At 41.4% G+C, this 26,126-nt stretch overlaps 1 long non-coding RNA gene across 2 annotated transcripts in view; it reads left to right on the plus strand.

Annotated features, from left to right (window-relative positions):
• The window catches only part of LOC141585130 (uncharacterized), a 46,522-nt gene extending 24,390 nt beyond the window's left edge, over nucleotides 1-22,132 (plus strand). The window contains exons 4-6 of one of the 2 annotated variants that reach the window (XR_012518458.1): nucleotides 1,991-2,097; nucleotides 17,052-19,788; nucleotides 21,479-22,132. This is a non-coding gene — a long non-coding RNA (uncharacterized LOC141585130). Of the gene's footprint in view, nucleotides 1-1,990; nucleotides 2,098-17,051 lie in introns of both variants that reach the window. The other variant, XR_012518457.1, reaches the window with a different exon arrangement.
• Nucleotides 22,133-26,126: the final 3,994 nt, after the last annotated feature.

A 26,126-nucleotide genomic window follows, 5' to 3' on the forward strand; every position in this document is an offset into this window, starting at 1 on the left:
TTTCCTCTTCTTTTTCTCTTATTGGTTTCCAGTTTAATTCCATTATAGTTTGAGAGCATAATTTGTATAATTTCAATTATTTTAAATTGGTTAAAGCTTGTTTTATGACTCAGGATCATGATCTATCTTGGCAAATATTTAATATGCACTTGAACAAAAATTATATGCTGCTTTTGTTGGATGAGGGTATTCCATAAATGTCAGTAAGGTCTTACTTGTTGATGGTGTTTTTCAGTTCATTCCTATTTGAGAGTATGAATTCCCTTTCCAATTTCTTGACCCAGAACTATAGAGTGTCTCCTAGAGCTCTCTATTCATGTTAATGACCACGTCAGGGTATCAGGCCATGTCACGTTCTGGTCCTCGTAAAACAGAGGAGAAAAAAGAATTCACAACATTCAGTGGTACTTTGAGTTCTGGTCTTACTTCCCTATCTACCTGTTAATATTTACTATACAGTGTCCTCAGAATAGTGCACATATTTAGTCCAGGTTTTAAAGTTGTTTTTTCTTTGGGGAACTACCTCTTAGTACTCTCGGTTCATGAGATGTGAGTGGGGTGGACCTCAATCCTACTTCCATGTGCTCTGATCTGACCAGTTAATGTGTTCTATCTCAGGGCTGCAATGATTGGTTGAGGAATGAGCATGTGATTTAAATTGTACAAGGGTTATTTCTGAGACTTTTGTGGGAACTAGTAGGAAACATAATTTCTCTTCACTGGGGTTATTTATCTACAGGGATGAAATCTTGTCACAGCTTGAGAAGAGTTTGCCTGAGAGTAAAAGGGCACATTGAGGAAAGTAAGCTAAGAAAGAGAAAGACAAACTCCTAATGAGCTTGCTTAAATACATAGATCCAGTCATCCCTGAAGCTAGTAGTCATCTCCCACATTCTAGACTTTTCAGGTACATGAACAAAACAAAACAAAACAGTAACAACCCCGCCACCAACTTCCTCTACATTAGCCAGTATCAATTGGTGTTTCTGCTACTAAGTATTGAAAGAGTATTAATACTTATCTACGTATCTTAAGTTTCCTTTCATTCTCCTTAACTTCCTCTGTCAGATTCTAGGGACCCATTGCCCTCTTAAGCCTCAGGGCACCATCCCCCTCCTTGAGAGAGCAATTAGTTGATTTCATGGTTCTCCAAACAGAAATGGTTGTCCTTGGAGAATCTCAGCATGACAAGTGGGCAGAGATGCTGGGTCTCAGTATGGAGCCAGAGAGCATGTTTGCAAGTCTGCATCTGCTGGCTACACTAATGTGCAAATCAGGCTGTGGGCCAGGGTTTATTTTTAATAATTAGAAGCCCATCTTACTTTAGAAATGTGCTGCAGCTTCCTGTGACAAAAGGGAAAAGATGGTCCATTCCTACTTTCCCTCGCTCCATGGAATCTACATTTCTGGAAACTTGGTGATACAGCTTATTCGCTCTTGGAACTCAATATTCAAAAAGGAGAAAATTATGTGTAGAAAAAAAGATGACTTTTAAAGATGGGAAAGGAAAATTATCTATTTCTCTATAGTATTTGGCAAATTTGCTAAAATTCCTCAGGATCCTAAACTAGGGGGTAGATATCACTTTTGGCACATAGATGAGGCAGGTGCCCAGCATGGTTGTCAAGAGCATGGAATCTTCGAACTATGAGACAGTAAGCTTGTAGCCCAATATTTTTTCGATGGAGAGAAAAAGGACCCTTTTTGGAAAGGGTTCTGTCCAAGGTCCGGTAGGGAATTAACATAACAGGAAGAATTATGCTTCAGCGTGGGTTCCTTCTTCTTGTCCCAAAGGCTCTCACCACAGCCCACACCATCCAGACCTCACTTATGGCTTTCCTACATTTCCTGAAGTGCTTCTTTGCAGGGGTCCCAGGTGTGAATATAATGTGCCCACTTGGCTTGGCCATCCTCCACCTGTTTGTCAGTCATCCAACTGTCAGTCCCCATCCCCATGGTTTTTTTTTCTTTTTTCTTTTTTCTGGCTTAGTGAGTTTCACCAGGCAAAGTCTGAGGTGTGGAATGCAACCAGAAGCATGCTGCTTGCTGTGGGCAATGGAATGTGAGTGGAAGTCACTTCAGGATGGAGGACTTCAGGTAAGCCTGCCTTACTGCTGTATCATCAAAAGGGCTGGTGCTGAAAAGGCCTTGAAAAGAGACAATCTGTCCCTGCCTTCCAGGAGAGCTCATGGCCCAGTGAGGGAGGAAGATATGGAAGCAGTCATCATGTAGGGTGACTAGGACTGGGCCAATGCTATGTCTCAGCAGGAGAGGGCAATGAAGGGTGCAGTCAGCTCTGCTGGGGACAGGGGTTAGAGATGCCTTTACTAAAATGCACAGATCTTTAGTTGGGTCTTGAAGGACATGTTATGTTCTCCAGGTAGGCAAAGCACACATGGAAATTCCAGGTGAGAGAACTCGACTGTTTTCTTCTCTTGTAGTATTTGTCTTACTCTGCTCTTTGTAATAGCGTCATGTATCTGCCTGGTCTCCTGCAGGCCATTTGCTGCTGTACTTAACAGCTGTGTGCCTCAGTTTCCTCATCTGTCAAGGAAGTATAATTATAATGCTTCTTCATTAGAGTTGTTTTCAGGATTAAATTGTTTAATATGTATGGATATATATGAAGCATATGAGATGATGCCTTACACATGGTAAGCAATCAGTAAATGTTACAGTACAATACTTTATATTTAAAGGATGCTCAAAAAATGTTTTCCTCATTAAAGGGCTCCTCAGCTTTAAGTGACCTCTGTCACCTAAAATAAAAACTATTTTGGCTGTTGGAAGTCTCTAGCAGCTTAATATCTACTCTCAACAAATATCCCGCCACTGAATTAACTAATTCTCTCATCTGGATTTGTATCACTCAATGATTAGCAGGGATTAGAGGAGCACCTACTACTAAAAGTCAGGGAGACACAAAAACCGATAGGACTAAGAACTGGCCCTCAGACTTAGGGGCCAGCTGGGGAAACCTGATGTATGCGTGGGTCCAATAAAAAAGATACACCATAGGATGACCCTACTTTCCAGCTTGTAGGTGCTTTGATATAAAGAGCATCATGGCCAGAAGGGTGTGGGAGGGGAATTATCTGACTGTGCAGAGATCCTAGAGGATTCTCAAATGGGTTTTCCAGCAAGTACTTCATACAAACACACACGGGAGGAGAAGATGTGGGATTGCAGAGCTGCAAAGATGGCATTATGCAAGGCAAACCCCAGGTATCTCCATGGTTTCTTTGTCTTCCATTAATTCTTTGAGACATGGAAAGTAGATTTCTAGGTATCATGGGAAATTAGGCATGCTGCTGAGGGTGGTCCGGAAATAACAGCATGCTTACTGGAGGGCTGGGAAGACTGGAGGTGACAGAGGCTCCAAGGAGGAGTGACAGCTAAAGCACCACATCAGAGAATGCTAAACTGAAGTCAGGAGGAAGGCAGGCCTGAGAACATGGGCTCATGGGCTCCCTGCTTCGGTGACCATGAAAGACCCATTTACAGATTGGACTATTGGCAGCAATGGAAATTTCAGATTTGTGTGTCATTTGTTTGACTCAATGTTTTTATATGTTGCTTCCTGTTTATTAACTTCTATTTCTTATAACTTTGTGATGAGACAGTTGGAAGGCATGGCTATCTCTCATATTGTAAACATTGCCAGAAGAGCTAGATGGAGTATGCATGGAAGAAACAATATGCCAATAAAAGCATAAATCAATGAAACATCATCAGAAGAGTTCACAGAAGAATGCACTGGCTAAGAATTTACACGCAGACATCTACCTAGAGAGACTCTGAGGTTGACTATAAGTAAAGTTTTAAAATGAGGTAGAACTCAGAGGGAAAAGGAGTGTGGTGTAAGACTTCGAAGAAGAGGTGGTTCTTTACTGGGCCTTGAAGGATGGCTTGACTTTTGATATATGGAAGGAGAAGAAATGGTATTCTAAGATGAATGCGATGATTAATTTTTAATGTGTCAATTTGACTGGGCCATGGGGTACCCAGATATTTCAAGGAATAGTCATCTAATTAATGTCTCTACTACTACCTTTGTATCCCCCAAATTCATTCTTCACACAACAGCCAGATCAAAGTTCTTTAATGGCTTCTTGTTGCACTTATCTGAGTTGCTGTGTGATATGTATGGCTCCTGCCTTCCTCTTGAACCTCATCTCATCTGCCCCCAGCTCACTGAGCTTTTTTCACTCTGCCTCAGACTCAACAAGCTCTTTCTTTTCAGGGTATTTGCCTGTGCATTTCCTCTGCCCGGTTGGTCTCATGGCTGGCTCCTTTCTATACTTCAGGTCTCAGCCTAGATCTCATCTGTTCGGAGAGGCCTCACTGATGACTCTATCCAGTGTTGCCTCCCCTCCCCTCCCCATTATTTTCTGTCATTACACACTGTGTATTTTAAACACTAACAACAATTTATAATTTAATGAAAGAGCAAATGAACTAACTAACATATTTACTCTCTGTCTCACCCACTGGAGAGTAAACTCCACAAGAAGAGAGACCTCTATTCATCATTGTGTCACCAGTGTCTTAGTCTATTTTCTGTTGTTATAACTGACTACCTGAGACTGGGTCATTTATTAAAAAAAAAAAAATTATTTCTTTTAGTTTTGGAGCCTGGGAAGTTCAAAATCAAGGGGTTGCATCTGGTGAGGGCCTTCTTGCTGGTGGAGACTCTGCAGATTCCTGAGGTGGCACAGGGCATCACATGGACAGGAATTGCATGAGAGAGAACAAAACTGGCTTTTATAATAGACACACTCTTGTGATAACCAGCCCACTCCTGTGATAACCCATCAATCAATTTTATCTGTTAATCCTTGAGTGGATTAATCCATTTATGAAGGCATAGCCTTCATGACACAAACACCTCTTAAAAGTTCCACCTCTTCATAATGTGACATTGGTGATTGGGTTTCAACATGAGTTTCGGATGGGGCAAGCATTCACCATGGTAGCCAGTGTCTGGTATGCATTTAACACATGGTAGATACTTCATAAGCATCACATAATTCATCATGAGAGGTACAACAGTGCCCAAGGCAAGGTCCCTGTCCTCAGGAATCTCATGGTTGAGTAGTGAGAGGCCAGGAGTCATGGTGCAGTGGGCTTGCAACCCAGTCTAACCTAATTTGAGGGAAGGTTGGAAGAGCTTCCTGGAAAAGGGGATGCATGAGGCAGGCCTCAAAAGGACTGAGGGCTGTTAGCCTGATAGATTAAGAGTAGGGTCTTTTAGAAAGTAGAAGTGCTGTGCATAAAGGATCAGAGGGGTGAAAATAGGGTTAAGGCCAGTCCAGAATGACAGCAATGTGGGATATGAGTTGCAACAGTAAGAGATGGGGTGGAGATAGAGCAAGGGCCAGATCACCCAAGACCTGTCATGTCACTCTAAGATTGCACTTGACCTCGCATCAGTAGGTTGTCATTGACTGAGTTCAAGTGTTTTGTAGCAGAACAGACTTAGGCTAATTCCTTCTGAGTATGATGGTGACGTGGAGGACCTTTGGTTAAAGGATCTTACCTCTGTTCCTCATTGGCTGCATAGATTTCTCTTCTCCATGGCTCTCAACTCCATTACTGTCTAACAGACTGCAGAAGACTGTAGAAAGGGAATGAGAAGGAAGAATATTTACAGTAGAGAACTTTGGACATTGGAACTAATTCCTGGGTTGAGGAGAGAGTAGCAGAGGGTGGAGTGGAAAAAGCACTGGAATAGGAGTCAGGAACCCTGGTTCTGTCACTAATTACTGTATGGCCTCGGATAACTCATTTCATCTCCCTGGGCCTTGATTTCTCCATATGGAAAATGGGGCTTTGGGCTTAATCTGGTAATTCAACAAAAATGCCCAACCTTACAGAATCATACTGATGGTGTGATTTCAAGCACCATGATCTTGAAGTAGGATGTATTTTGTTTGTCTGACTTAAATCATATTCTAGAAATGGCTCTTATGCATCTCCTCTATTCCCCTTCTCAAGGGAACAGACCTAGTGTGTGTCTATGTATCAGTACTTTGATAGGCACTGGAGATAAAACAAACACAGGCCCAGTTTCTCTATTTTCGTGAAGCCTACAGTTTAGCACTGGAAAACTTATTAAAAAAAAATCACGCAAACAATGTAAAATTACAACTGTGATTAGAACCACAGAAGTAGCACACAGCATGAAGAGAACCATTCAAAAGAAAGTCAGAAAACCTGTGACAATTCTGGAGGCTGGGAAGTCCAAAATCAAGGTGCTGCATCTGGTGAGGGCCTTCTAGCTGGTGGGGACTCTGCAGAGTCCCAGGGTGGGCATCATATGGCTAAGGAATGCAATAAACAGAACCAAACTGGCTTTTATAATAGACCCTCTCTTGTGATAACTCCTTGCAGTAGTGACACTTGGGGGAGATCTGAAGAATGAGTCAGAGATAACTGGGCAGAGAGGGGAAGGTAGCAAGTGCCAGGCAGAGGGAACAGCATATTCAGAGAGACAGGGCAAAGGCTGGTGTGGCTGGAGCAGGGAGAGGAGCCTGGCAAAGGAAGAAGCTGGACAGGGGACTATTGAAAATACTGCATGGGCAGAGCCTAGGGAATCAAGTTGGTCAGACATTGGTCCTTTGGTTGCTGAATTGTGGGGGTTTCTGACGGTCCTGCAGGAGGAGGGAGACTGTCAGGGGACATTTGGTGTAGGCGTGCTTGAGATGAGGAAGTATTTTCAATATTCTAACAATCCTTATGGCTACATGGATGTGTTCCATCTGACCATTAGTGATTGGAACAAAGAGGTGGACAGAGACCCAACCAACCATGAGGACCTAGACTATAACAGAGTTTTGCCCATATCCTGACAATATCGGGGAGCCACTGCTGGGGCCAAGGAGGATGGTGAGGGGACCATAACCGGATTTTACAGAACTGAAATTAAAGTGAGGAGAGCAAGGTTCTCACTTCAGCCTCAGAACTGAAGTGGGGGCCAAAAATCAGTATTTAGGATAGACAGTATATTTCTGTGATATTTTAGAAAATTTCAAAGTAATGCAAAAAAAATTCAATTGTGGGCAAAATACCAACATTTTCAATAAAGACAGCATTTAATCCTACACTTTCATGACTCAACTTCACTTCCTTCAACCCAATCTACACCCTGTCAGATTCTGTCTTCATGTAAATTTTTGCTATTTTGTTCATCATGGACATATTTTGCATTCATTTAATAATAGTGTATGAAAGTAATATTTATCTTGATTGCTGAGTATTTAGGGTGGCTCCATAAATTTTGGGCCTGGCCCTAATTTGGAAGCACTCTGATTTTGAAGTGGTGACTTGGGTCTGTGGATGTGGAGGCTCAGAGGGGCCCGTGTGGATGTAGGGAGTCATGGGGATGGGGTGCACATGAGAGATGCGACTAGATCGTCTGAATGTGGCGGGTGGGGGGGATGTACGGGCAGGCATGATGCTCCCCCCTCTTCTGGGGATTCTGGGGATGGGGTGCAAGGGGGATGCTCTGTGTGACTGCCAACCAGGCTTGTGAGCCAAGTGCCCACCTCCCTTGGCAAGGCTGTTGGGGAGGCATTTTCCCAGGAGAGTGGGAAGCATCTGCAGGCTGCAGCTGGGAAGGGCCAGATGTCCAGATGGACTGGACATCCATCTAGGGCCTTGGACACAGGCTAGAAGACCTTCCCACGATGTGAGGTCAGAGTCACATGGGACCTCTGAGTCCTGGGGACACATTTAGGGTTGCCAAGACAAAGTCAGGTCAGAAGCATATCAGAAAGCAGGGGATGGGGAAAGGCATTGAAGAAGGCTAATGATTGACAGCAAAATCAACAGCCAACACCATAGACATCTCAACTGGTTTAGCTTACCAAATTCCAATGGAAAAAAGTTGAGGAAACTTTACATTGGGTGTTAAAACTGTTGCACCTAGATCAACTATAGGCAACAGCAGAGTCTCAATGGAAATTTTATTTTATTTCTTAAAAATTGATGTTTACTTCTTATTAAAATGAAGGTTGAGCATCTTTTAAACAAATTTCAATAGCTTTAGGGGTACAAGTTGTTTTTGGTTACATGAATGAATCTATAGTGATGAAGTCTGGGTTTTTAGTGTACCTGTCACCTGAACTAGTACATTATACACAATAGGGGATTTTTTTTGTCCCTTATCCCCCTCCCACCCTTCCACCTTCATGGCTTTTTACCAGTACAATCCTAAAGACAATGTACCAGTAAAGCAATAGCTACCAAGAGGTGGATGTGGTTGAGTCAAAGCAAAAGCAGACTGGTCAAGAGCAAAGGTCATGGCAACAGTTTTTTGGGCTTCTCACAGCAGTTTGCATGTTTACTTTCTTGAAAGCCAAAGAATAATAACATCTACTTATTATGGTAATGTTTACAGAAAGCTAAAGCTTTAGCAAAAATGCTCAGAAGAGCTTCACAGAGAGTCCTTCTCCAGCATGACAACGTTTCTGCTCATTTCTCTCATTAAACAATGGTAATTTTGCCAGAGTTTTGATGAGGAACCATGCGGCATTTATCTTAAAGTTCTAATTTGGCCTCTTCTGACTTATTTTATTTACTAGTCTTAAAAAATTCGTAAAGGGCACTCATTTTTCTTTAGTTAATAGTGTAAAAGTGACTTCATTGACATGGTTAAGTTGCAAGGACCCTCAGTTCTTCAGAGATGGACCAAATGACTAACATCATTGCTTATAAAAATGTCTTGAGCTTGATGCAGCTTATGTTGAGAAATAAAGTTTATATTTTTAATTTTTATCTTTTAATTTCATTTTTCACACTTTTATTGCAGTCCCTTCATACTTGTTAGTTGAAGGACAATGAACAGATGTATTCCTTTTTTTTCTATTCTTAAAAAAATTGTACATAAATATGTACATAGTTTTGGGGTACTAGTGATAGTTTAATATATTCATATATTTGTAAGGATCAAATCATTGTACTTGGCATACCCATCACCTTAAATATTTTTTTTCTTCATTCTAGAACTATTACAATTCACATCTTCTTGCTGTTTAAAAATGTATGATAGAATGTTATAAACTGTAGTCACCCTAGTGATGTAGCTAACACTAGGTCTTACTTCTTCTATCAAACCATGTATTTGTACCCATTAACCAACTTCTCTTCATTCTTCTTCTCCTCTCTACCATTACCTGCCTTGTTTATCTCCCACATATGAGTGACTTGTTTGAGTTTCTTGTGGATTCTAGATATTAGTCCCTTGTCAGATATATAGTTTGGAAATATTTTCTCCTATTCTTGAGGTTGTGTATTTATACTGCTGATTATTTCTTCTGCTGTGCAGAAGCTTTTTAGTTTGATTAAGTCCCATTTCACTTGTGATATTTGTCTTTCTGTGCTTGGATTATTTCACTTGACATGATGATGTCCAGTTCTCTCCATGCTGCTGCAAATGACAAGATTTTATTATTTCTTATGGCTGGAAAATATTCCATTGTGTGTGTATATATATATATACAATAAGAAAATATGATATATATATATTTATTTATTTCTTTATCCATTTATTTTCTTTATCCATTTATTCATTGATGGGCAGTTTGGTTGATTCATTATTTTGACTGTTGTAAATACAGCTGCAATAAATATGGGAGTGCAGATTTTTTTTTGGACATATTGATTTGCTTTGTTTTGGATATATACCCAGTAGTTGAATTGCTGAGTCATATGGTAGTTTTATTTTTAGTTTTTTGAGGAAACTCCAAACTGTTCTCCATAATGGCTGTGCTAATTTACATTTCCACCAACAGTGTACGAGAGTTTTCCTTTCTCTGCATTCTTGCCAGTATCCATTTTTGCCTGCCTTTTTGATAAAAGCCATTTTAACTGGAGTGATATGGTATCTCATTGTTGTTTTGATTTGCATTTCTCTGATGATTACTGATGTTGAACATTGTTTTTTATATACTTGTTGGCCATTTTTATGTCTTCTTTTGGAAATGTCTACTCAGATCATTTGCCCATTTTTTATTTGGATTGTTTATTTGCTATTGAATTGTTTGAGCTCCTTATATATTCTGATTATTAATCTGTTGTCAGTTGGGAGTTTACAAACATTTTCTCATGCTGTGGGTTGTCTCTTCACTTTGCTGATCATTTTTTTTTTTTTTTTTTTTTTTTTTTTTTTTTGCTGTGCAGAAGCTTTTTAACTTAATATAATTCTATTTGTCTATCTTTGCTTTGGTTGCTTGTGCTTTCGAGGTCTTACACAAAAAAATCTTTGCCCAGACTAATGTCCGGTAGAGTTTCTTCAATGTTTTCTTCCAGTAGTTTCAAAGTTTCAGGTCTTAGATTTAAGTCTTTAATCCATTTTGATTTGATTTTTGTATATGGTAAGCAATAGAGGTCTAGTTTCATTCTTCTGCATGTAGATAATCCAGTTTTCCTAGCATCATTCATTGTTTTTTAAATGTGTTTAATTTGTATCTGTGTTCCCTACTCTGTTCCATTGGTATATGTGTCTGTTCTTATGCCAGTAGCACACTGATTTGGTTACAATCACTTTGAAATAAATTTTGAAGTCAGGTAGTATGATGCCTCCAGCTTTGTTCTTTTTGCCCAGGATTGCTTTGGCTATTAAGGGTCTTCTGTGGTTCCAGATAAATTTTAGAATTTTTTTCCTATTTCTGTAAAGACTATCATTGGTATTTTGATACAGATTGCAGTGAATCTATAAATTGCTTTGAGTTATATGGTCATTTTAACACTATTAATTTTTAAAATCCATGAGCATGGAATACCTTTCTTTTTTGTGTGTGTCTGCTTCAATTTCTTTCATTAGTGTTTTATAGTTTTTTTTTGTATAGATTTTTCCCTTATTTGATTAAATTGATTACTAGGTATTTTATATTCTCTGTAGCTAATGTAAATGGGATTGCTTTCTTGATCTCTTTTTCATATTGTTTGCTACTGGCATATGTAATTCCTACTGATTTTTGTATGTTGATTTTGTATCCTGCAACTTTACTGAATTCATTTATCCATTCTGTTTTTGGTGCATTCTTTAGATTTTTCTAAGTATAAGACCATGTCATCTGTGAATAAGGATAATTTGACTTCTTTCTTTCCAGTTGGAATGCCTTTATTTCTTTCTCTTGCCTAATTACTCACCCAGGGCTTTCAGTAATATACTGAATAAAAGTGGTGGAAGTGGGCATCCTTGTCTTATTCCAGATCTTAGGGAAAGGGCCTGCAAGTGTTTCCCATTCAATATGATATTAACTGTGGGTTTGTCATAAATAGGATTTATTATTTTGAGTATGTTCCTTCTATACTCAGTTTTATAATGGTTTTTATTATAAAGGGATGTTGAATTTTATAAAATGCTTTTTTATGTCTATTGAAATATACAAGTGGTTTTAGTTCTTGTTTCTGTTAATGTGATGTATTTTATGCTAGTACTTTGTTGAGAATTTGTGCATCTATATTCTTCAGTGATATGGCCTGTAGTTTTGTTTTTTTTATTATGTCCTTATCTGATTTTCATATCTGGGTAATGGTGGCATCATAGAATGAGTTTGGAAGTATCCCATTGTCTTCAATTTTTTGGAAGAGTTTGAAAAAAATTGGTATTACTTCTTCTTTATATGTTTGACAGAATTAATCAGTGACGCTATCAGGTCCTGGGCTTTACTTTTTTGGGAGACATTTTATCATGGCTTTGATCTCATTATTTATTATTGGCTTATTGAGGTTCTTTGTATCTTCATAGTTCAATCTTGATAGGTTGTATATGTCCAGACATTTATCCATTTCTTCTAGCTTTTCCAATTTGTTCAAGTATAGTTGTTCATACCAGTCTCTCGTAATATTTTTGTATTTCTGTGGTCTCAGTTATGTCTCCCTTTTCATTTCTCAAAATTATGTAGGTTACCTCTCTTTTTTTCTTAGTCTAGCTAAAAATTTGTTATTTTATCTTCTCAAAAAAGCAACTTTTCATTTTGTTAATCTTTTTTTAAATTGTTTAGTCTGAATTTCATTTATATCTGCTCTGATCTTTATTATTTCTTTCCTTCTATTAATTTTGTTCTTTTCCTTGCTTTTGTAATTCCTTGAAGTGCATCATTAGATTGTTTCTTTAAAGTCTTTGTACTTTTTTAATGTAAGTGTTTACTGCTTTAAGCTTCTCTCTTATTACTGCTTTTGCTGTATCCCATGTATATTGGTCATTTTTGTTTTCTTCAATAAATTTTAAAATTCCTTCTTAACTTCTTAATTGACTTAGTGTTCATTCAGGGGCATACTGTTTAATTTTCACTTGTTTGTAAAATTTCCAACATTCTTCTTGTTATTCATTCCTAGTTTTACTCCGTTGTCATCAAAAAAGATACTTGATATCATTTCTACTTTTTTGAATGTATTGAGGCTTGTTTTATCACCTGATATATGGTCCATTCTGGAGAATGTTCTATATGCTGATGAAGAGAATGTGCATTCTGCAGCAGTTGAGTGAAATGCTTTATAAATGTCAGTTAGGCCTATTAGGTAGTGTGTAGTTTAACTCCAGTGTTTATTGATTTTCTGTTTGTACAGTCTGTCTCATTACTGAGAGTGGGGTGTTAAAGTCTCCTACTATTATTGTATTGCAGTCTACTTCTTCCTTTAGATCTGTTAATGTTTGCTTTATATACTTTGGAAGCACTGGTATTGGATGCATAGGTATTTATAATTGTTATATCCTTTTACTGAATTGACCCTTTATCATTATGTGATGACCATTTTTGTCTCTTTTTACAGTTTTTGATTTGAAGTCTATTTTTTCTGACATAATATAACTACTTCTGCTCCTTTTTGGCTTCTGGTTGCATGGATTATCATTTTCCACCCTTTCACTTTCAGTCTCTCTGTCTTTATAGCTTTTCTTATAGGCAGCACATAGTTGAGTCTTGTTTCTTATTCATTCAGCCATTATGTCTTTTAACTAGGAACTGAATCCACTTACATTCAGGGATAATATTCAGCGTTATTATTTAGTAAGGGTTTACGATTGACATTTTGTTGCTTGTTTTCTGGTTGCTTTGTAACTCTTCTCTTCCTTTCTTCCTGTCTTTCTTTGTGGTTAAGTGATTTTCCCGGGTAGTATGTTTTAATTCATTGCTTTTTATTTTTAGTGAATCTATTATAAGTTTTTACATTATGATTACCATGAGGCTTACAAAAAACATCTTATAGATAAAACAAGTTATTATAAGGACATGACAACTTATCTGAGATCACAAAGAAAAGAATAGAAACAAAAAAAAATTAAAAACCTACACTTTAACTCTACTCCCTCTCCCATTTTGACTTTTATTTGTCTCAACTTACATATTTTCTTATTACCCATTTCTTACCAGTTTGCTGTAGCTATTATTGTTTTGATATATCTGTCTTTTGACCTCCGTACTAGAGTTATGAGTGGATTGTACACCATAATTACAGTATTGGAGGATCCTGGGTTTGTCTGTGTACTTAATTTTACCGGTAACTTTTATGCCTTCAGTTTTTCTCTTTTTTTTTTGCACTTTAATTTTTTTTTTTAACTTTTAGATTGAAGAACTTCTTAGTATTTCTTTTCTGATGGATCTGGTGGTAGTGAATTCTCTCAGCTTTTGTTTGTCTGGGAAAGACTATCTCTCCTTCATATTTGAAGAACAGCTTTGCTGAATGCAGTAATTCTGAGTGACAGTTTTTTTTTTCTTTCAGCACTTTGTAAGTATAATTCCTTTTCATCCTTGCCTGTAGGATTTCCATTGACAAGTCTGTTGCTAGACAAATTGAAGCTCCTTTATATAATATTTGCTTATTTTCTTTTGTTGCTTTTGGGATCTTCTCTTTGTCCTTGACCTTTGAGAGTTTAATTACATATGCCTTGGCATAGTCTTACTTAGGTCAGATCTTTCTGGTATTTATTCTCTGACCTTCCAATACATAGAAATTTGTCTCTTTCTCAAGTTTTGGGAAGTTTCTTTTTTTGTTTGAGTAAGGCTTTTTATCTCTCACTCTTGTTGAACTCTCTTTGAATACTAATAATTCTCAGATTTGGCCTTTTGATGTAACTGTTTACATCTCGTAGATAATCTTTATTGCTTTTCATTCTTTCTTTCTCCTCTGACTGTGTATTTTCAAAAGCCTATCTTCAAGCTCACTCATGTTTCCTTTGCTTGATCCATTCTGTTGTTGAGAGGTTCTAATGAATTTTTCAGTTCAGTAAACATAGTTCCCACTTCCAAGATTTCTGTTTGGTTTTTACAGTCTCTTTGTTAAGTTTCTCTGATAAGTTTCTGAATTGCTTTTCTGTGTTTTCTTGGAGATCACTGAGTTTCCTTAAAACTACCATTTTGAATTCTTGGTGAAAGAGGTAACATTCCACCATCTCGTTAGGGTCAGTTGCTGGTTCCTTGCTTTGTCCATTTGAGATCATGGATCCCTGTTTGCAGTTGCTTCTTATGGATGTATGTTTATATTTTTGTATTGAAAGATTATTTGTTTCTGTCTTCCCTGGCTGGCTTGTTTTGGTTTTTATTGGATATATTTATTTATTTATTTATTATTTATTTTTATTATTATTTTTTTTTTGAGATGGAGTTTTGCTCTTGTTACCCAGGCTGGAGTGCAATGGCGCGATCTCGGCTCACCGCAACCTCTGCCTCCTGGGTTCAGGCAATTCTCCTTCCTCAGCCTCCTGAGTAGCTGGGATTACAGGCATGCACCACCACGCCCAGCTAATTTTTTGTATTTTTAGTAGAGACAGGGTTTCACCATGTTGATCGGGATGGTCTTGATCTTTTGACCTCGTGATCCACCCGCCTCGGCCTCCCAAAGTGCTGGGATTACAGGCTTGAGCCACCGCACCCGGCCTGGATATATTTTTTTAGAGATTGTTCACCACTAGGCCACTGACTCATTTTCAACTCTAGGTAGTGCCTTTAGCCTACGTTTGCCTTGGCTCGAACAAATGATCTAAGCACTGCCCTTCCTGACAGGGGGATTTTAAAGGTGATACCTTAGCAGTGCAGGAAGGCTGACTAGGGATTCATTCCCAAAAGACCTGTGGGACAAATCTCCTGCAGTGTGATGCTGTTATAGGTACTACCTCCCCCTTTTCTCTGCCTCTCCTCAGGGATGGTTCTCCCTTCAGACACTAGTGACGCTTTCTATGAGTTAAGGTAGAAAGAGGTCTCCTGCCAGAGAACCCAAGATGGTGGAGAAGTTGGTTGCTCTTCTCAATCTCACCTTTTGCTGTATGGAAACAGTGAGTTGGAGAACAATTTTCTGCATACTTGCTGCAGGGCGGAATGAGGGGAAGGGCATCATGGATGTGAGAGTCCAATTCTTTTACTGTTTTCTTGGAGTTTTTTCACTTCCCTGCAGCCCCCAAAACTGTTTCATCTTCATCTTTGAGTGCTGGGTTATTTCTGATGATAATCTTGACACTGTGTATTTCTTTTTGATTTCCTGTTGGTAGGAAGGGTGGCGGAAGTATGTGAAACTAGCTTGCTTCTATGCTACCATTTTGGAACTGGAATTCTCAGGCATTCTTAAATATTTCTAAACCTTAGCTTTCTCTTCTGGAGAATGGGGATAATAAATACAGCTGCCTTTCAGGACTTTTGGAAGGACACACTGTATTTAACTCAAGGAAAGTGCTTGGCACACTGCCGGGCAAAGAGAAGGAGCTCAAATGTACCAGTTTTGATTATTTTCACAATTCTACAGTTGAGTTGGTTTATGTCCAACCCACCTAATAATTTTTGGTAGATAAAATGAGACAACAGATGGGAAAACATTTTTGGAATGTATAAATTGATTTTTTAAAAGTAGTGATTTTTCTAAATCTTAAAAGAAAATCATTTGCAAAGGTTGTTTCATCTGTATATGGCTAGTGGCTTTGAAGTGTACCTTTGAACAAGGGTAGAAAGCAGGTAAAGAGACAAAGAAAGGTCACCAAGAGGGTGAAGGGTTCTGAGCTGAGAGTCAAAGGAGCAAAAAGAGTCTGCTCTTTCTGAGGAAAAAAGCAGATAAAATCATTTGGGTAGGAAATCCTGGCTAAAGGCAGATTCCAGAGAGCTCTGGGTGGTAGGTGAAGACCTCAGGCTTTAACCAGCAGGCAATGGAGATGAAACTAATCCCAGTAACATCCAAGTGTCTCTAGCTTCTCCATAGCCCTTTGATCTGCCAAATTATGAGTCTGTTTCTCTGACTATGTGTCTTCACATATTGCACAAAGCTCAGAAGGGTTTCAGGTAGATCTTGAGGGCCTGACACAAAAAGCTGGTGAAGGCCATGAAGGAAGGGAGCTTGTACCCTGGGAGCGAATCAGCCTGTGCAGGGAAACATTGCCCAGCAGAAGGCTTGGTGCCCAGCAGAAGGCTTGGTGTCCAGCCCTCAGCCTTCTGTAACTGACTCTATGTGACGGAGAGTTGGGTCTCCGCCCATTAGAGAGGTGGAGTGAGGTAGGTAGGGAGTCCTGCAGGGTGCTTCTAAGGCTCAAGGATGAAATCTGCCCCATAAGATGTGATAGGCCCATGGATCCTCTCCTCAGACCTTGATTACACTCTGAAGACCCACCCTGGTAGAGATACTCACCTGGATTTTGAGATTTGTAGGTAGGGGTGGGGAAGTGGGAAGGGATAAAAGTTTGCTAAGTACCATTAATGCTCATAATCATTCTCTGAGGTGCCTGTGGTTTACAAATGAAGATCCTGAGATTGATAGGCTAAGAAACTCCAAACTCCAGCTTCAGACATGGGGAAGCATTATAATGCGATGAGGAGAATGTGTTAGAAGTCAGGCAGAAGTGAGTTTAGATTCCCTTATTACTACCGATTTGGTTGCTTATCTGTAAGCTCCTGGGCAAATAACTTCACCTCTTTGTGCCTTCATTTCACAATTTAAAATAGGAATAGACACACCCTTTATTATAAGTGATGTCACAATGATCTGCGGTAGCACAATTAAAGTATATAGTTCCATATGTGGGAAATGGTAAGAAGTGGATAAGGATTACTGATGATTGTTTCTTTCAGAATTGAATGGTATGGGAGGACTAGAACATAAACAGGGAAGTAAATTCAAGAAAAGTCTCTCTGGGGAAGAGACATTTCAATTGAGATAAGAGGAAGCCAGCGTTATGACTATTATGGAATGAAGGATTTATTACAGTTGGAGCAGTAGCTGGACATATTTAAGAAAAAGAAACCCAGCACATCCAGCCACCGAGGTAAAAGGCCATGAGAGGAGATCGTGGAGAAGGTGTTGGAATACTGCTGCCTCTGTGCAGCTTGCACCTCTCTGGGCCTACAGCCATGCCTCTGGAGGTGGGCCTTAGGCAGATTTGGTCAGCAAGACCTGCCGTTAGAAAGACAAGCTGGACACAGAACAGAAGAGCATGGGGACAAGCAGAGATGCTCCAGGGTACTTCTGTGCCTGCCCATCAGCGTATCTGACTATGATGAGCTTTCAAGAATGCTGACTGCTGCTTCACTTCCTACCTTCCAGAGCTTGTGCAAGTTCCTATTTTGGCCTACTCTTTCCCAGAACCATGCAACAGGGGGATTGTGAGAGCTATAGTTTCATCTTATTCAGTTGACAGCACAATTATGACAATGCTGGTATATTATTTCTTATGATAGAAAAAACTTGAGGGAGAAGTTTGGGATGGAGAAAAACAGTTCTGTTATGGACATATTTTATTTGATATATATGTTTAAGATGGCCTCAGGACCTCTGTGTCCTGCTGTTCACGCCCTCTGTAACTCCCTATCCTTGACTATGGGCTGGATTTAATGACTCACTCCTAGCAAGCAGAATTTGGCAGAGGTGATGGAACCTGAGATTAGCTTACACCCATGGCTTCTGTTTTGGGTACTCTTTCTCGTTCTCTCATTCTCTTGCCCCAGAGCAGGGCAGTTGCTCCCCTGTTAGCTGCCTGTTGAGATACCCACATGGCAAGGAACTGGAGAAGGCCTGTGGCCAACGGCCAGTGAGGAACTGAGATCCTTGGCCCAATGACCTACCAGGAACAGAACCCTGCCAACAACCACATGGGTGAGTTTGGAAGCAAATTTTCCCTTGGTTACACCTTCAGATGAGATTGCAGCTCCATCCAGCAGCTTGACCATAATCTCATGGCAGAACCTCAGCTAGAAGCATCCAGGTAAGTGGCACCAGATTTCTCATTTACAGAAAATGTGACATAAAAAGTGTTGTTTTAAACCACTAAATTTGAGGGGTGACTTGTGATACAGCAATAGATAATCAGTACAGACATTCAAATGAATGTTTGTGCTTGGAGCGTAAGGGAGAGGTCATAGGTGGAGTAAGCGTTTAGGAACCTTTAGTATTTGATGGCGCTTAAAACCATGGAACTGGATAAGATGATTAAAGTAGGAACAGTGATCAGAGGAGAGCAGAGCTCTGAGGAGTGAGCCTTGGGGCTTGCCAGCATTCAGGTTTGGCCAAAGGAGGGAAATTTAACAAAGTAAATGGGCATGAAGACGCCAAGGTGGAAGGAAGAAGAGCAGAAAGGCGTGGTGTCGGGAGTCAGGAGAAAATTGTGTCAAGGAGAGAAGTCTATGCTGTGTGAGTTCAGTTAAGGTCAATACCTCTGAGAAGTGGCCATTGACTTTGACTACAGGGAGTTGGTTGGCAACCTGGACCAGCAGCTGCAGTGGAAGAGAAGCCCAGTTGGAGAGAACTGGGGAAAGCAGGGAGCAGGGAGGTAATTGTGTTCCTGAATAGGCATTAGGAGGTGTGTCCAAAAAATATGGACTTTCCTTTTCAATTCCACTAAAACTGCTTACTTTCCTGTGGTCTCTGGAGATGGGAGGCAGGAGAAGAAGACAAAGGGCTGAGTAGAAGGTGGTGTTAGGGAACTTGATTGACATAGCTGAAGCAAGTTTGATGGCAGAGCCAGGGGGCTCATGTGGTTTACATCCAATTTGGGTTAATTAGTTAATGAAATCGCTTTTGCAAAATTATGATAAGAGAAATCTGACATGGTTGACTCCGTCTTGCTTCTAGTCTCACAGCCTGGCTGTCTTCACTCATTCTTGGGCTTAGTCCAAGCTAACTTCGGGAAACATTTAGTTTATAGTATAAATGATAATAGGCCTTCCCCAAAACTCAACCACCTTTCTAAAGTTAATGAAAGCGCACAAGGTTAAGAGGATGTGAGGAACCAGAATTCTGCTAAGGTGTAGATATAAACCATTACCAGTCATTATTATGGAAGTCACAAGATATGCAACTTTCCCAATTACTCCTGCGGATAACATCGCTATCGTAGATCTTAAAATTGGCCATTTGAGTTATCTTTTCAGGTTTCTGCATTTCTGACTACTGATGGCTCTACCTGGACCTTCCCTGACCTAACTTGTCCTGTGGCCCCCACCCAGAAATAGAATCCCTGGCTTACCAAACTATCCTTGAAAAACCCTAGCCTCCAAATTTTCAGAGATTGATTTGAGTAGTATCTCTGCCTGCCATGTGGTATGGCTGGCCTTGTGTCTATTAAACTGTTTCTTTATTGCAATGCTACTGTCTGGTTTTGTCTGTGCAATGGGCAAGAAGAACCCATTGGACAGGGGCATTAAGATAGTTTCTTTGTATTGTCAGAACTAGAAATCTATCCTTCAGCCATTCAACACTCTGCACAGGGACTCTGCCAGGCAGTGATGATCCATCATCAAGTCAGACATCATGCAAAGGGGAGAGAATCCAGGGTCTGGAGAGGGATGGACGATTTCCTAAACAGTATAACCTGTGAGTAGTCCAAGTGTAACCGAGGTGCATCCTGGCACTAAGGGAGAGAGAGAAAGAGGGCCCAAGCTTGCTGGAGGGTATGAATGAAGACTTCCTGGAGGAGGTGGTCCCTAGTGGAGCTTAAAGATCTTGTGGTTACTGTGATTATCAAATATTCCAGGCCTCTTCCTGCACTGCCCTCCAACCCCACCTGCTATTTCTCCTCCAACTCTTCCCTTCCAAGTTGCCCACTGCTGTCCAGCTTTTCCCTTCCCCAAATATCTCTCTTTTCTCCTTCCAGTTATCTCCCTTGCCCTCCCCCTTTCTTTTCTCCCTCCTCCCTTGTCCACCAGCCTCCATTGCTCTTTTCTCCCCTTTCCCTCCCCTTCCCTGGCCCAGGATAAAAGCCCTTCCGCAGCCTCCCAGCTGATGAATTATGCATGCCCTTCAGCGGGTGTGCCTGGCATCCAATTAGGGCCTTGGCCAGGTTGATCACTTAGACAGATTAAAATGTAATTCATTGGGGTTGACATTTAAGCCCCAGTGTGAATGGCAGTGAGAAGTAAATGCTCTCCGGGTACCTGGTGTGTATTTGGGGGTGGGGGAGGCTCTCAGCTACCTGTACTTGCTTAACTAATTCCAGCCTGGAGTAATGTCAGTATGCACACTGGGCCTCTGATGCACAGTGGAATGGGGGAAAGGCCCAAGGCAGGCTTTGAGCCAAAGCAGGCTTTAAAAATATCAAAAAAAAATTTTATTTAGAACTAATTTGAGATTTACGCAAGAGTGGTGATATTAGTACAGAGAGTTCCCATATGCCCGTCACTGAGCCCTCCCTAATGTTAACGTCTTATGTAACCATGGCACAAGGATCAAAACTAAGAAATCGATGAGGGCACAATACCATTAACTAAACTACTGACGTTTTTCCCATTTCCCCCAGTTTCCCACTAGTGTCCTTTTTCTGTTCCAGGATCCAGGCCAGGAGCCCACATTCTAAAGCAACCCTGTGGGATTGTGCCTCTCCAGGGACAGCAGTTCCTCCCTGCTTCTCAGACCAGCAATTCTCAAACTTTAGGGTCCAGAGAGTTATCAGGGATTTTGTTTAAAGGGCATGTCCTTCCCTAGACATTCTGATAGACCGAGTCTTAGGTAGAACCCTGGCATATCCTTAACAAGCATCCCCAGCCAGACACACACTCCCAGCTAACTGGCTGGTTCCTGGATTCTTTGCAAGCCAGGTCTCAACTTGTAGATTACCTTTATCCCCTGGCTTAGCCTCAGAAAACAGCAGCGTTACCCCCACCACTAGCTACTACCAGACCCTGGGGAGATAGCTGGACTAACACAAAATCCTGATTTTGACCACTGGGTCGGACACGTCATCTGCCAGGCTTATCCCCCTGGTTAAATCCTGCTTGAAGAGGAGAGAAAGTGACATTTACCTGCCAGTCACAGATACATACATATTTTCATGTCATCCAAAGAGTAACCGCTGTAAGTAGATACTATTTCCCCCATGTTATAGGTGTGGAAACTGAAAAAAGTGATATCAAGGGTAGGGTTGCCAGATTTTGCAAATAAAAATATAAGAGCCCTAGTAAAAGTTGAACTTTAGATAAGACGATTCTAGAGACATACTTACATTTTTAAAAGTTGTCATTTATTGGAAATTCACATTTAACTGGATCTCCTGTATTTTATCTTGCAGCCCTGATTAAGTGATAAGTCTGTGGCTGCAGAGCTAGTCAGTAGGCCCGGATGTGGATCTCACTCTGACGTGTACAGCGCAGGGTACTCTGTGCTCGCCAGCTCAATGTCTGCCTCACCTAGTGAGCTACAGGCAACACAAGGTGGGGGCTGTATGGATTTGTTTCCTGCTGTTTCTCCAAGGCCTGGCACCATATGGCAGTAGACACTTAATAAATATTTGTTAAATAAATGAATGACTAAATGCATTCATGAAGGGACTCAATGCTCTGTTTGTACCAGGGAAGGCTGCAGATAATCAAGATTAAACAGAAAGGCTGAGCTTACAAGGTTTGAACCACCTTTGCAAAATTATAAATTATAACTGAGGAAATTAGGGCAGTGCAAGAAATCAGACCTAACCGACTCCCTCTAACCTTTTTTTTTTTTTTTTTTTGAGACAGAGTTTCACTGTTGTTACCCAGGCTGGAGTGCAATGGCACAATCTCGGCTCACCGCAACCTCCGCCTCCTGGGTTCAGGCAATTCTCCTGCCTCAGCCTCCTGAGTAGCTGGGATTACAGGCACGTGCCACCATGCCCAGCTAATTTTTTGTATTTTTAGTAGAGATGGGGTTTCACCATGTTGACCAAGCTGGTCTTGATCTTTTGACCTCATGATCCACCCGCCTTGGCCTCCCAAAGTGCTGGGATTACAGGCTTGAGCCACCGCGCCCAGCCAAAAACATTTCCTTTTTGTTTTTTCCCACTAAGACGGGTTTCACCATGTTGGTCAGGCTGGTCTTGAACTCCCGACCTCAGGTGATCTGCCCGCCTTGGCCTCCAAAGTGCTTGGATTACAGGCATGAGCCACCACACCCGGCGCTTCTAACCTTTAAGCTGTCCTTGCTCATTCCTGGGTATAGGCCGAACTAACTTTGGGAAGGGATTTAGTTCATGGTTTGACTCTGAAACAAAATGGATAATAACCGTTTCCCAAAAAGACCCTCTGCTTGCCTGGGGACCAGTTTGCTTTTGCAAGACTAATCAATTAGCTACAGATTAGAAATCACAGTATAGGGGTCATGCTACCTCTGGCTCCAAGAGTCTGAACTTTCCCAAATTGCTCCTGGGGATAACATTACTAATGTAAAACCTACAATCAATGCTCGAGATATTTTGCAGGCCCTGCACTCCATGGATCAGCTGACACCACCCAGACCCATAATCTGTCTCAACCAGTTTCGCCATCCCACCCAGGAACAGAGACAGCAAGAAAACCTCACTTCGACCCCCTATGAGTCCATCTCCAACCTGACCAATCAGAACTTCCCACTTTTCAAGTTTCCACCTGCCAAATTATCTTTAAAAACTATGATCCCCAAATGCTCGGGGAAATTGATTTGAGTAATAAAAAAACTCCAGTCTTCTGCACAACTGGTTACAAGGGCTGGGTGATAAAACTTCCTCCAGGTAGGCAAGAGGAGTTGGAGGTCTGTGGCCTCATCCCCACATCTGGGGGCTCAGTTCTTCCACACTGAACAATGGCAAAGAGCCCTTTTTGTCTCCACCTCTCAGGACCTCTGGCTTCTCAAAGGTGAAATGAGATTGTGTCTCATCCAACTCTAGGCTTCTGTGAGTCTAGGCTTTTTCTTCCTTAACCCCACCCTCTAATAGGTAGAGAAAATGGCCAGAGTAGAGGAGTAGAGGATTTGCTGCTGAACACGGCACATCTCCTTCCCAGGTCACTATTTCTTCTCTCTTGTCCTCTCCTTTCCCCTGCTTCTTCTCTTCCTCCTCTTCCTCTTCCGCTTCTTTTTCCTCCTCCTCCTCCTCCATGTCTTCATCCTCCATCTCATTCTCCTCCTCCTCTTTCTCTTCCTCCTCAACCTCCTTTTCCTATTCCTCCTCTTCCTCCTCCTTCATGACAACCTTCTCAGCACCCCCTTGGTGCCTGGCCTTGCGTTTTTTTCTTCCTCGAATGCTCCCTTCCACCCTAACAGATAAAATCAGAAGCCCAGAGAGACCCGGCACAGCACAGTTCCTCACAGACAAGGAAAGACGTTGGGAGCGCATTGTGTCTTTTAAAATAGACCTGTTGTCGTCGGAATGTATTTTTAGCCATGGGAGAGACTGGCATGCACTCCGTGCCACCATCTGCCAAAGGCAGTTGCTAGGCAACTGACACTGACGACAGCGAGGAGATGACTTCATGGAGGATCTGGGGACCCTGGTGGCCCAATCCCGCTTCCCTATCTAATGCCTGCATGCCAACAGTCAGGCCCACGAGAATACACGCTCCTCTCCTTCTGGGAGGGGTGGGGAGTTGATTCAAGGCCTGTCAGCTGAGCGCATGGGTTGCTGCACAGGTAACAAGGGACACTGGGCCATCACTATCACTGTGACTGGTAGATTTTCTATTTAGAAACTTCAGATGCAACTGTGGTCTAAGATGGGGGCTCTGAATTCAACTAGACCAAAGAATACACGTTCTTTTCCCTTGCAGCCCCATAGGTACTGGTCTGAGTCCAGGCAGGAGCTGTTTGGAGGTAGTTGGCCCAGAGGAGGCTTCATAGACAAAGAGCAGGTCCAGTGGTCGGGACCCCAGATTAAGGTCCAGTTCTGTATTTTGCTCTCTTTGTGAGTTGGGTGAGTCTTTTCCCTTTCCTGGCCCCCCTTTTTGTCACCTTCCAAGATGGGATACTGCACCAGATACAATTATGGGAATAAAAAACAGAATAAGCACATAATAGAAAACCTGTCAGCCAGATCTGGGTTTGCTCATGTGATACTTCAGGTAAGATACTGAAATTCTCAGTGCCTTCCTCTCTTTATCTGCAAACAATAGTAGTAACACTTTCATTGTGATGTGAGAATTAAACAAAGCAGTACATGAAAGACATGCACCTTTTGTCTCGGAGTATTTTGGAGCACAATAAATGGGTGAGTATTACTCAAATTCTGTAGCAAAGACTGTATGCTGTCCACCAAGATCATTTCTCCTCGTCCTTATTAATAGACTTTAAGCTGGGCGTGTTTCCAGCCTCCCCTGTAGCTAAATTCTCACCAAAGGCATATGAAAAGAAGGGATGGGGGCAGCCTCTACTTCACTCACAGGAAAAATGTTTCCCTGAGTATCTTCTTTTCTCCTCTGTCTGAGCCAGAGCATAGATATACCCGGGACACAGTTTGACCATGCAGAGCAGGAGGACATGTGGGAGCTGGGGCAGAGCAACAAGATGGAAGGGACTTAGGGCCACTCTTGTCTTAATACAGTTTGTGAACTAAAAAGAGGACTGACAGAGTGAATGTAAATTGCTTGGGAGGCATGAGCACTGGCAGATGAGTAGAGAGGGGACAAAGAGAAGGAAAAACAGCCACAGTGTGGATGACAAGAGCTTAACCCCACAGGGAAGCTCTGGGAAATAGTGTGAAACAGCATTTAGGGCAGGCCAGGGAGTGAGGAAGTGGGGGCAGTTTTACACAGTTTTACCCTGACACCCATCAGACCCTGGCACCTCCAGTCTTCCGCGTGCTGTGAACAGAGTGAATGTTGGCAGCCCAAGGGCAAAGATGAAGGTGCTGGCCATGGGCAGCTGAGCCAGTAGGTGCAGAAATGGTATGGGGCACTGAGGGCATGTAGGCACAGCTCCTGCAGCATCAGCCATGCATTGCCAGAAAGAGAAACACTTCCACGCTCTCGAGGATTCACTGTACATTGAGGAGTCTCTGCAGTTTAGCTTTCCCCCTAATTAATTTAATTGCCAAGCACTATGCATATGGAAGGTTTTGGTTTTTTTTTTTTTTTTTTTTTTTTTTCAGTCCTGCCAAGCTCCTGGGCTCTATGTGATACTCATGGAGGTTATGTTGTGATTGAGGAGACAAGGTTAACGCTAAGAAACCAAAGTTACTGAAAAGAGTATGCAATCAAATAGTTAATGGTGTTTCAGGGGCTCGGGGAGCAAGTGACATAGGCCCTCAGGGAAGGGGCAGATATATGTCGACCAGCGTAGTCAGAGAGGCTTCCTGGAGGAGGCGGTCTGAAGCAGGCCTCTATCTGTTGGAGAGGACTGGGAGTGCTGGGGTGAAGGGCATTCTTGCTGAGCCATGGGATAGCTCCTTCTGTCAGGTGTGGGGTAAGCGGGTATGTTGGCTTCTTTGATGTGTGCCATCAAGAGATCCTATTCTCTATCAACACCTATTTTGATTTTTCGGACATCCTGAGGTGTATATCCTTACTCTGCCAGGTTTCAGCATAATCTCGCACATTGTCACATATTACTCTAATAAAAAAGAACCATTCGGACATATAGGAATGGTCTGAGCTATAATATCCATCAGCTTCCTAGGCTTTATCGTATGGGCTCACCATATGTTCACAGTAGGAATAGACGTGGACACACGTGCATACTTCACACCAGCCACCATAATCATTGCTATTCCCACTGGAGTAAAAGTCTTTACTAGCCACATTGCATGGTGGCAATATTAAATGATCTGCCATAATACTGTGAGTTCTGGGTTTTATTTTTCTTTTCACCGTGGGTGGACTAACAGGAATTGTATTAGCCAACTCATCATTAGATATTGTTCTACATGATACATACTATGTAGTAGCCCACTTCCACTATGTCCTATCAATAGAGGCAGTATTTGCCATTATGGGAGGCTT

This window comes from Saimiri boliviensis, chromosome 1, assembly GCF_048565385.1.
Source record: "Saimiri boliviensis isolate mSaiBol1 chromosome 1, mSaiBol1.pri, whole genome shotgun sequence".
NCBI classification, from domain to species: domain Eukaryota; kingdom Metazoa; phylum Chordata; class Mammalia; order Primates; family Cebidae; genus Saimiri; species Saimiri boliviensis.